General features: G+C 36.9%; 1 long non-coding RNA gene across 1 annotated transcript; it reads right to left on the bottom strand.

The window, feature by feature from the left end:
* Window positions 1-3,856: 3,856 nt before the first annotated feature.
* Window positions 3,857-12,056, bottom strand: LOC104852007. The gene is made up of 3 exons (XR_777363.2): window positions 11,850-12,056; window positions 8,976-9,108; window positions 3,857-4,067 (listed from the first exon to the last, which is right to left on the bottom strand). It is a non-coding gene; the product is annotated as an uncharacterized LOC104852007 (long non-coding RNA).
* Window positions 12,057-12,604: the final 548 nt, after the last annotated feature.

Raw genomic sequence — 12,604 nt, 5'->3', positions numbered from 1 at the left:
TTGTGGCATAGACCTAAGGTAAAGTGTGGAAATGAAGAGAATGGCCGGTGAAATAATCCACTCCCAGGACAATTTTATTTTCTTTTTCTCAAACAAGTATTATGTTTTGAACCTTCATTTAACAATGAAAAGCCTACTTCCATTCTAGTTTTCCTTTTAAGCTTTGAGTGACTTCGTATATTGGTACACTAATAAGTAATTTTTTTTAGACAAGGTCTCACTATGCAGTTCAGGTGGCTTTGAACTCACTGTGTAGTCCAGGCTGTCCTTGAACTCTGCACTATCCTCCAACCTCAGCCTCCCGAGTGCTGGGATCATAGGCGTGCGCCACTGCACATAGCTGGTAGACTAAGTAATATGTTTCTTATTGACAAAAGAACATACATTTGAATTTTGGGTTTCTCTTTTTAGCTTGGATTCCAGAACTGCACATATCTGTGATGTCTATTTTTAATATGATGTTTTCAATGCTACATATTTCCTCTACACTCTGTGCAAATATTTTACTTCTAAGGAAAGACATTTTAACAGGAACACATCCTATATTTGTAATTTATAGTTTCATTTGTAGTTGTTCCCAAACTATCTCTACAGTTCTTGAAATAAGAAATCACAAATATATTAATCTTCTACAGTATATTTTATTTCTCATCTATCATATTCACCTAAATTCAGACTTGTGAAAACAAGGAAACTAGCACTGTAAATGCTCTGTTTGCTTTTTTATTTTTATTTTTTAAGGCTGTGTGCTATTCCCACTTCATCCTCTGTGAGTGTATCTCTACTTCTACTTGTGGTCTGTGGCGGCCATAAAATACAGATAAGGAATTACAAAGTGGGAGTGGTGATTTTGATGATGATTTTGGAAATTATGCACTTGGCATTAAGACCAAGGTTGGGGCAGTTGTAGTCCTGTAATTAATTTTTCATAACGAGGCCTCGGTTACTTATATACAGCATTGTGTTTAAATAAATAAAAAAACAGAAAATAACAGCAGCAGATAATTCTGAAACTGGAACCCAAACTGAGATGATAATTTGCAGGCAAACTGAGCAAGAGGATCAACTTCAACCTGTGTGTCTCAACACTTTGAGAGGAATCTGGTATTTTCTAAAGAACATTGAGTCAGGGCAAACATCATGTTTAAAAAAAAATTATTTTTCCTCATTGAGTTTATTGGTACATTTTAGGGTATACAGTACAGTTACATTCACTGTTGGGATCCTGTACCTTTACATGACAGGTCTTGGTTCTCATTTCTTCCCCTTGTCCCTGCCCTCCCTTCACCCCCTCCTCCCCTCCCTATTTACAAATATTTTGTTTCCATTTTTTCATTTTCTCCTATTTTTTCCTTTCCCTTATTACCTTTCCCCTTCCTTTCCCACTTTCCCTACACTTTTAGCTCTTTTCTTCCTATTTCACATTGTTAATTATCTCATTAGGATCTTATGTACTATTATAGTTTATTCACACCAGCGAAACTATTCAGTACATGTTTTAAAAATAAAATAGCAAGTATGAAAAAATCATACTGTGTGTGAGAATAATTATATTTAGCAAGTAAGAAAAGGCAACAGAGGAACTATGAGAAGTTTAAAAGTTGTACAAATGGATAATAGATCATCCATATGGCTGAGAGGACAAATATATCATTGACCTCATTCTGAACAGAAAATCAGACTCCATAACCACCATATTCATTTTTAATTTACATATTTGAGAATATAAAGCTTCCACTAAAATAGATTCTTACATAATGTTCTACTTCTCTAAAAAAACACAGTATACTTAATCACTTATCTCAGATATTTAGCTGTTATAATATGTTGAAAATTTTCAAATATATATTACTACAATTTTATTTACGAATTAGTTTTCTAAGATGATTGGGAGTATTATATACATGTTGCTTTCTAGGGTGCTTTGTTTTGTTTTTGTGTGGGTTTTCGTGTGGTGCTGGTAGTTTATAGGACCTAAGACATGTGAGGCAGATGCTTGACCACTGAGCTATGTCTCCAACCCACCAGCATTCTTTTGTTTTTTCTTTTATTGAGTTTCTTGGTACATTTTAGGTATACAGTACAGTTACATTCATCATTGGGATCTTGTACCTTCACATGACAGGTCTTGGTTCTCATTTTTCCCCTTGTCCCTGCCTCCCTTCACCCCCTCCTCCCCTACCCATTTACAAACACTTTATTTCCATTTTTTCATTTTCTCATATTTTTTCTTTTCCCTTGTTACCTTTCCCCTACCCTTCCTATTTTCCCTACACCTTTAGCCCTTTTCTTCCCATTTCATATGGTCAATTATCTCATTAGGATCTTATGTACTATTATAGCTTTTCACACCAGAGAAACTATTCGGTATTTACACGTGTGACTTATTTATTTCACTTAGGAGTATATCCTCAATATGTATCCATTTTCCTATGAATGAATCTAATTTCTCATTCTTTATGGCTGAGTGGTATTCCATTTTATAGCAAAACCACATCTTCTTTATCCAATTTCCAACTGATGGGCACAAAGGACTACTATCTAGAATATATACAGAACTCAAAACAATCAGCTCCCCCAAATATAAAGACCCCATTCAAAAATGGCCATCTGAAATAAACACATATTTCTCAGACAAAAAAGGAAAAGCAGCAAGTAAATATATGAAAAAATGGTCCACATCATTGGTCATTTGAGAGATGCAGATGAAACCAACATTGAGATTCCACCTCACCCCACAAAGAATGGCTACTATCCAGAAATCACTCAATAACAAATGTTGGCAGGGTTGTGGGGAGAAAGGAACACTTCTCCATTGTTGGTGGGAGTGCAGACTGGTGGAACCACTGTGGAAATCAATATGGAGACACCTCAAAGATCTGGGACTAGAGATTCCATTTGACCCAACCATCCCTCTTCTGGGGATCTTCCTACCAGCATTCTTAGTGCTTGCTAACTTATGAGCATGGGAACCACACCTCTCTCTTCTAACTATGGCAAAAAAAAAATTATCTATATTGGAGTATCATGAAATCCCTTCTAGCCTACTTTACCAAAGAAAATAACCATGCTGTCTGGAAGTCACCTCCATATAGCTTGTCACCCACGTCATTCTTGATCCATTGAGTACAGAGTGGCTATAACTCAAAAACAGACCCATCATTCCATCGACAGTGTACAGTTTTCTATTTTGGTGTCAGAAATCTGGTAGGGGGTGGGATGGCAGAGAAGAGGAGCCCAAAAAGAAGTAATCACCAGAATTTTCACTCTGCCTTTACACAGATCCTTGGCTGGCCCCAGAGCAGAACACAGTCAGCCTACCGTGGGTGGCCCCAAAAAGCTCTAGTAGAGGCTCATTAGCAATTTGTGTCCAGAGAACTTTTCTATTTGAGGAATAATCAACAGTTTTAAGAGGAACATAAACAAATCTAAATTATTTGAAACACATCAAGTACAATATTGAGAGTGAAGAAAAGCATCAAAATTGTGGAACAACAAAAATGACAATTTTGGAATCAGAAAAAATAAAATGTGAAAAAGGTCATTTGTGCCAGGGATTTAGTTCAGGGGTTCCACCCCCTGCCTCACAAGTGCAAGGACCGGAGTTCGATCCCTGGTACCAAAACCAAACAAACAAACAAACAAGGTCATCTGCAGGATGACTGACTTCTCACTGGAATCAATAAAGGAAGAGTGAGGAGGTCACTCTTTTCTCACACTCCGCGAGATTCTTGGTTGAGACCCTTATAACAAAAGATAGCTAAACAAGGACAAGTGCACACATTCGTTTAATGCAGTATCAATTTTACATGAAGCAGGAATGATGATCTAAAATAACAGAGAAATTTTTGTGGTGTTGTACGCACAGTGGATAAAGTAAACAGCGTGCAAAAGCTATTCTGGGGAGTGCTATCTGACGGTTTGAACTGGGAGAGCCTTAGAAAGGCTGTCTGTTCAGATCCGCCTCACACGCTTCGTCTTCAGAGTGCAGGGCAGTCTCTTCCTCTGGACGTAGAGCGAGTACTGCTGGAATGAGGGGGCCGTGACTCACTTCAAAGGAAGGTAGGCTTCAGAGAAGAGCAAAGGATGGTGAGGTTGGCCTTGAAGCTTCTGCAGTTTTCTCAAATGCCAAGATGCCATATTTGTGTAATAGATCCTCAAACCCTATGACCTTATGATAGGTAAATTACATCCTTAGAGTGCTTAAATACATTTAAAAAAATCTTTATCAACCAAGAATTTGGTCTCTAAAATATTTTTCCAGACCTATCAAGTAAAAATTTTAGATAAAAATTGAATGATTTATGAAGGAAGGGCCTAACACTTCAAGAAATAAAAATAATCTTAGGCTAAAGGGAAGTTTGAATGTCGCATGTGGGGAACCAGCAAGCTCCCTGTTGTCTGAGCACCCAGGGGCATCATAAGTCAACCCAATAATGAAACAGAGGCTCAAAGTTTAAGCAAAGAATGACTCTTTACTCGTAAAGAGGAAAGGAAGGGAGAAAGGACAAGATAGATAGCTACTCTTATAATAAAGAATCAGAATAGGGGGTTCCAGAAAGACTGGGGACCTGGGGCCCTTTGTTCGCCAGCTGTTTTCATGGGGGTGTGAGTGACCCTACTCCCGCCCGTTCCAAAATTTGCCCTAACTGGATTGGCTTTTGGACACCTCTGCCTGACGTTATTTCTTCCGGTGGTCTATGTGCAGGTTCTTGTCCCTTTACTTGTCCTTGGCCTAGCTTTTAAGGCTTTATCTGCGGAGTGGGCAGCTGTTTGGCAAGGCAGGTGGCTTCTTCTTGGTTAGCTTAGAGTTAGTAAGGGGGCGTGTGGATGTCTCCTGTACTCTATAATGACCCTAGAGTGACTGTAGAGTGCATACACCTGTATAGAAGTGTGTGTTTGGCAGTGCACAGGAGTGAGTACACACTGCCTTACAGTTAGTCAGATCCCTGTTCCCTTATATCTTATTGGAGGTAGGGGTGTCTTGTCTTTTGAGCACCTGGCTTTCTGTGTCCTGCTGTTAGGTCTTTTTCTGGTCTCTTGGTGCAAGTGCCAAGGCCATTTGGTGCCTTCCTTTAGCTGGTTTTCTTTTTTTCTTTTTTTTCTTTTTCTGACTCCTGTTTTTGACTTGATTCCCAAGGGAATCTCTCCAATTAAATTTGTTTTTAATTCTTTCTACTCAGGATTGGCTAGAAGACCTAGGGAGGCCCCTATTTTATTTTCTTATCTACAGACCCCTGTCCCCACACAAACATATGGAAATTAAGATCTACAGAAATAGAGGACAAGCACTACAGTTGGTAAATATGTAAATAAATAGTTAACAGTGTACTTTTTACACTTAAAAAACTTGAAGAAGTGGATGACTAAGGTAGAATACTAATGATGTCTTCTGGGGTGAATAAATATAAGAAAAAATATATATATATGTACCTGATATAGAACTTAACACAAGAATATATAGAAATACAAAGCTGTAAGCATCTTACATAGAGTATGAAATGCTAGTCCATTAGTAATTCTAATTAGACAAAGATGAATTGAGGTTGCATTTTGTAAACCCCAGAGAAACCATTAAAAATAATTCAAAGAAGTAGAGCAAAAGCTTATAATTAACTGAAATTGAAAACTAGTAAGAAACTGATAAATCCGAAAGGAAGCTGTAAAAAGTGAGTAAAAATCATATGGCAAATTGAAATAAATGACATAGAGAAGCTAGAGTTTCTATATTTATGAGACAAAATTGACTTCAAGATAAAGAATATTACCAGTGAAGGGTAAAATATTTAAAACATGATATAAAAAAAAGTCTAAGCATAAATATGTGGCTATTTATCCATTTTTAAAGAACAAAATAAAAAGAAAATCATATTCAAATGATGATTACTTTATTAGTATTACAGTAAGCAAATTTTGGATAATAAACATTCTTGAGGAAATATGAGTCATAATTATAATAAACATAAAAATCACAATAAATGTAAACATATTCTTTTGAGACAGGGTCTCACTATGTAGGTCAGACTGGTCCTGAACTCACTATGTACCCATGATGACTTCAAACTTGGAGTGATCCTCCTGCCTCAGCCTCCCAAATTCTGGGATGACAAGTGTGTACCATTATGCCTGGCCTAAACATACCTTTTTAAATTACAAAAAATAAATAATATATCAAAATATTTTTAAAAGTATTGAAAATGCAAAAAGAACAATGACCAGAAAACATGAAAACGTCAAATCATTAAATAATCAACCATTTAACAGTGCTTTTAGGCTTCAAGGGGCTTTTTGTTTGTTTTTTTTTCAGTGTCAGGATCTAACACATGCCTGCGCTAGGCAAGCTTTCAACCCTTGAGTTATTTCCTTAGCTCTTCTAAGACTATTTTAATGTAGTACTTAAAGGTGTTACTGCCAAAGTTTTGTTTCTTTTTTAATGTTTTTTGTTTGGTTTGATTAATATTTTGTTTGTTCATTTTAATATATTATCACAGACTTAAAATGCACCTTGAAATGAGGAAAAAAATAAGGATAAAATTAACCTTTAAAAAACTAAAATAATGCACAGCAGAAAATATTTAAGAATTCAGAAGACCTGGAATGAGGGATTAACTCTGATTAAATGAAAGATCATTTTCTTCCTTTGTGTATAGACTAGAAAAGCAAATAAATATACAGCTACATCACAAGTAATGTTAAGAAATCGCAGGCATCTGTATTCTCTTGGAAGGAGGAGGAGGAGAGCCTTTTGGAGAAAGTTGGTAATAAATGATGCTCAGAAAAGTACAGCCAGCTTGGGAAAGGGTATTTCTCTATATTTGTTCATTGAAGCTGGAGACATATGGACAGAGTGAAAAGTTTTCCAGCAGTACTTGGCAGCGAGAAGGTCAACAAGAATTTGCCAGGAAAGGTGTTTAAAAGAAACAAATGATAATATTGTCAGAAGAGTAGTGCAGTCAGTGGATGATGAATCCAAGTAGACAGTAGGGAAAGGAAATCAGAATAATTTTAAAAGCAGTGAGTGGGACAGAGGGCAAGAGGCTGTGGGAAAATGTGTGAGGGAGTCGGAAGTTAAAGGGGTGTGGCCACTATCTTGGTGATTAAACGTATGATTTTTCCCAAGCCAGTCAAGATGGATGTTGACGAGAGTGTGTATTTTTAGTAGAAGTTTATACAATAAGGTTTTGGTGCAGTGGTTTGGATAACCTCTATTAAAGATATTCAGCATAGTAAGAGGATTTGGAGTAAGAAGAACTATCGTAAACAAAGTTATATATCTTCACACTGTAGGGATATGAGCCATGTGGTTATGACAAATTAGGTAACCATACAGATTGAGCTTCCGAGGAGGAACCAGTCATCATGGTGGTTCATGTGGAATGGTTTGAATGCAATCCTGGGTACCTGGAAAAACAATAGTCACAGGAACTGAAGGGAGGGCCTTCCATCTCTGAGAACTTCTGAGAATGCATTAATCACACCAAAACATATTTTTTAGGCTTAAGAATGGAGATTTTTAGAATACATAGAAAGGGTTGAAGGTAATAAAAATAAATTCCTTGTTAGCATCAGGCTAAGGCTACAATGGAAGATAGTAGGCTACATCTTTTTTTTTTTTTTTTTTTTTGAACCAGAGATTGGATTCTGGTCCTTGTGCTTGCGAGGCGGGTGCTGAACCACTGAGCTAAAGCCCCAGCTCAGAAGGCTACATCTTAAGTGACCACATATGGGTAACTGAGCTGTGAAAAGTGGTAGGTAATGTGCAGTGGTCCTCATGGGTCCATGATGCCAGTCCTCATAGGGGAAGGCTGCTGTCAGGGCTTGGAGATTCAATGGCCCAGACATTGGCCATTGGTGAACGCTTTAGAGCTTGCAATGATACAAACAGCCTGCTGTAGTACATGTGCTGTGCTGTAGGCTCACCACCATTGGCCTAGGCAGTGGGCCTTGAAGCAGGGGCTGTACAAAATTGGAGCAGAGATTTCCCTTGGCTGCAGGGTTTGGAAGGATTGACAAGATAAGGTGCAAAAGTGATGATGGTCAGAAGATTTGGAAAGATTTCTATGTGGACCTAAGTGTTAGGCATAATAAGCCCATGTATTCAAATTCAAATTAACTTGAAAACAGATATGGTTATGATTATGATAATGATGATGTGTGACAGTTACTTTAGAGCCAGAGAACATTTATTTAATCTAATACTCCTGTTTGTAATTTATGTCTATGGGATAGAAATTGCCACTGATAGCCTATGACTCATGATTTAGGACCATTTCTATATTACTAAGAATTTACAAGTCTTGAAATACAGATGGCATTCCTTTGGCGCTTTCTGATTTATTAGCAGTACTTCTTTAGCACATCTCAGGAGTAAGACATTTGCTGTATATCCCAAAATTGACCTCTGAGTAAATTATTGATGTTTTGGGTTTTTTTTTTTTAAGTTCAATCCTTGTCTCTATCCAAGTCATCCCTCGGGCTCTGCTAGGTACATGCTTTTTCTACCATTCTCCTTTCATTCTTCTCCCATTTCTTCCTGTTTATATTTGCCTTAATCCTTCTTAATTTTTCCCTTTTAGCAGAGCTTTGCTTTATTCTCCCCTGGTTTTATCACCATTCTCTTTGGTTCTGTTTAAATCTGTGTCTGATATCCATCATTTGGTCTGCAGTGCTAAGCACTTCGCATCTTGAGGTTGTATGTCTCTTGTACAATGAGTCAGAAAGTAAGGTGGAAAGATAAATGTGTTCTGCTAAACAGTTGAGAACAATACAGAAAAGTTCAGAGAGAATTACTTAAATGATAAATAAAGGGAAGCAGTGAACAAAAAAATATTAAGATGACAAGTTTGCATTTAATTTTTGTGAATGGTTATACTGAATGCCTCTATGAAACAGAAGTTTCTCTAATAAAAACATTGCCATAGAGTAACTAAACCTTATAGCATAATCCAAACTATTAGGTATATGCATTTACTCACACTTCATGGTCTCCTTCGCTGTGGCTTTATGAGCATTATCTTGTATATAAGTATCTGATTAGCTGCAGTTTATATCTGGATGTGCTCTTTGAATTCAAGCTCCTGCAGTTTACTCTGGCTGAGCCACCGCAGTCTACCAGGGGAAAAATTATTCTTTCAGCCAAAGTAGTAGTAATGAGAGACAGTATTACCCCAGAGACAATAAAGGCCAGCGGGGAATAAGCTTGCTATAGAAAATATGCCAAGAAAAATAACAATTGTGATGATAGACAATAGAAGTTATCGATGTTAATTTTGTTAAAAGTAGAATCTTAGATAGATATAAATATTCCAAGATATTTAGACATTCAGATGAAGTGAACAACAGCTAGTTGCTCTGTGATTTTTGAAAATGTTCTGTAATTGTCTGTGTATCATATAGCAAAACCTTGGTTTGTAAGCATAATTCCTTCCAGAAATATGTTTGTCATTCAAGACACTTGTATATGAAAGCAATTTCCCCTTAAGAAAGAGTGGAAACACAGATGATTCATTCCACAGCTCCAAAATAGTTACATAAAATGATTTTAATACTGTAATGTAATGCAAAATTAAAAAAGAAAAATAAACAAACTAACCTGTACTTACTTCCTTTGTGGCTGGTGTGAGGGAGACAAGAGAGAGGAAGTTTAACTTGTATAATAACTTTTACTATCATTAATGGAATCACTGCTGTCTACTGACTCAGTGAAATATTTGTGTTTGTGTGTATATGTGTGTGTGTGTGTGTGTGTGAGTGTGCAACTTCAACAAGGAACCTAGCCAATGACACTTGCTTGTGCCCCCTTTTGGGGATTTTGAAGACATGTGACACTGCATCGTCACTAAACAGATGCATTGCTTGCATTGCTACAGCCCCATTCAGGTGATTTTCTACAAAATTTTCCAATAGTTCCCACATTCTGCACATCTCCTTAATCTCAAATGATGTGCGGAAGTCCTCTACTTTTTTCTTCTCTCCCTCTGCAAATCTGCATAACCTTGTGGGAAATGATCACCTGCAATGCAGTAGAGACAGACAGGGGTGGGGAGAGAAAAAGGAGAACCAGTGACTCAGCTGTGGTCATGTGACATTGGGCATCATGAGCCACTCGTATGGCAAGAATTTGCTCATTTATCAAGTTCAAATGTATTGGAAATGTTTCCCTGCCTTGTGGAACAGTCACTGAACAAGTTACTTGCAATCCAAGGTTTTACTGTGTATGGATATTTATATATTCATTTAAAAGTAGATCTTTAGTTTCAAATATATTCTTGCATGTCATCATAATTATTTGCGATACATAACTTTTTTCATTGCAATATAATTATCAGTCCAAATTACCTTGATATTTAAAGAAGTTATACTCAATACAAACGCTCTGTTCACACTTTCCTAGACTTGTAGTTACTAGTATTTAAATACTGTTTACTTACTAACTCCTTATATTTTGAAATATTACTGCACATATGAAATATTTGATTGAACACATCTTTAATGGTCCGCTGTTGTAAACAGAATCCTCTCCCTGTTTGCTTGTCTTCTCAGATGATGTAAGTATGAGGCTTCTAGTGCTTGGGCTAATTCCTTTCAACATTTCAACAGGTAAGTCAGATTCTAGCTCCTTACATCCTTCAAATCCACCTCAGTTCAAGACATAGTAATGAATTTCTTTGACCTTTTTCAAAGCTCTTTATTATCTTTTCCTACCTTCCCAGGTTGTCACACTGACCTAGGGTCACCCTGGGCTGTTCATGTAAATACAGGCTCTTTAGTGCGTGTGCAGTTCCAGAGCTCCGTACCTGTGTGCATGCTTGTGCCTTTCCTTTTTACATCCACATCTCATGATTTTGGCTGTCAAATCATAGACACTTGTACTTTTGAATCTCTTTCAAAAATATTTCTAGCATCTTGCCCTACTTCTGCATATAGCTTGTAGTTGGGGCTGCAACTCATAATACAAACTTTATATTTCACATTAAAATAGAGAAATGTGCCAAATGAATGAAGACTGAGCAGGATAGGAGACAGAGGGCACATGAGTTAGGAAAAGAAAAATAAAACAAAAAAATGTGTAGAAGTTTTGGCTTCCCAATGAAATACAGTTCCTTGAAGGAGAAACTATAATTTTTTATTCTATTTTAGTTCTAAAAATATAGTAATTTGAGTAATTTAAGCTTTTGTGTTTTATAGAGATGAAAGCACATATGTGCTTATTGTTTTAGCAGACAAATTCTTTAGTAATAATACAGAGAAAACTGCAAGTGTGATTTGAATTTGAAAAATTCATGCTCTTTTGATAGAAGCAGATGTGGAGAGTACACTTCAGAAAATTAATATTTCTTTACTTCCAGATGTCAATTTGGAGAATTGTAATCATTCACACAGCTAGCCATCTACCTTATCATCTTGTTCCTATTTCAGTAGTTTTAGCAGCATGACTTTTGTATCATCCCCAGGAAGACAAAATTTATGTTTTAGAAACTTCCTCAAATGCCCATGTTATCTTCAGTTGTAGGTATTACTTGACCATTGACAACCCAGTACTCTGAAGCTTTCACCTTACTTTTCCTAACTTACTTGCTAATTCTTAGTCAATTTTAAATGAAATGCTGTGTGCCAGCTGTAAGAGCCTCGCATGCATTTCGTCAATTGTCCAGTGAGATTTGTATTATTATTGTCATCATCATCCCTTTTTTCCCAATACGTAAACTGAGACTCAGGTTAATGGCTTCTCTGAAGCTCATGCTGTTAAGTGGTAGAGAGAGGATTTGTTCCGGAAATGTCAAAGTCTGGAGCCTGTGTTATTTTTTACCTCTTTCCTACAGACACTTTTTGTATTCTATGCCACTCACTGTGCGTTGTGTGATGTCATAGATGCCTTTGATGCTTCACTGCATTATTGGATGACTTCATCTGTGTGACCATCACAGTGAGCACTTCCACAAGTCCATGCTCTGCCCTGGAATCCTGAAACAATCAAGAGATGTGCTAAACACAGTGGGTGTGAGGATGCTGGTGCCATAATGTGGCACACTGCATTAAACTACGTGGGGCTTTCTGAGTAAGTAGAAGGAGTGAACTTTAAACATAAAGATGAAGTGAGAGTAAATACTGAGTATATAACTGTACATGCTGTACTTTTCTATGACTGGTTTGCATTCTACTTGTTTGTACCAATATCCCAGCAAACCCAGGAGCAATGTGCTGTCTCAGGGTTAGAAGCACTGAGACATCTCTGGGTGATGGAATACTACAGGTCCGTTATCACCTTATGGGATCGCTTTCACACACAGAGTCTAACGTGGAATGAGGACCACACTTTTCCATGTACACCGCTGTGCATCTAAATCCTTAATTTTATTGGATGTTTAGCACCCTTGTCATTTGCAGAGAAGAGTAATGAAGTCTAGTGGAATTAAATTATATATCCAAGGTGTAATTTGAAAATGTCAGAATTTTAAAATTTAGAAAAATTCATTAGTTTTCTCCAGCTGGCACAAAGAATTAGGAATTGACATTAAGATTTTAAAGTCTAAAATCAAGAATCTTTCCACTAAGCTGAACTCAGTGACTTTGATTTATGAAGTTCTGAAATGTGCTAAATGGT

This window comes from Fukomys damarensis, unplaced genomic scaffold (assembly GCF_012274545.1).
Source record: "Fukomys damarensis isolate Sample0158 unplaced genomic scaffold, DMR_v1.0_HiC HiC_scaffold_32, whole genome shotgun sequence".
NCBI classification, from domain to species: domain Eukaryota; kingdom Metazoa; phylum Chordata; class Mammalia; order Rodentia; family Bathyergidae; genus Fukomys; species Fukomys damarensis.
Note: the sequence above shows the minus strand (reverse complement) of the source record. Positions and strands in the feature narration are given on the sequence as shown.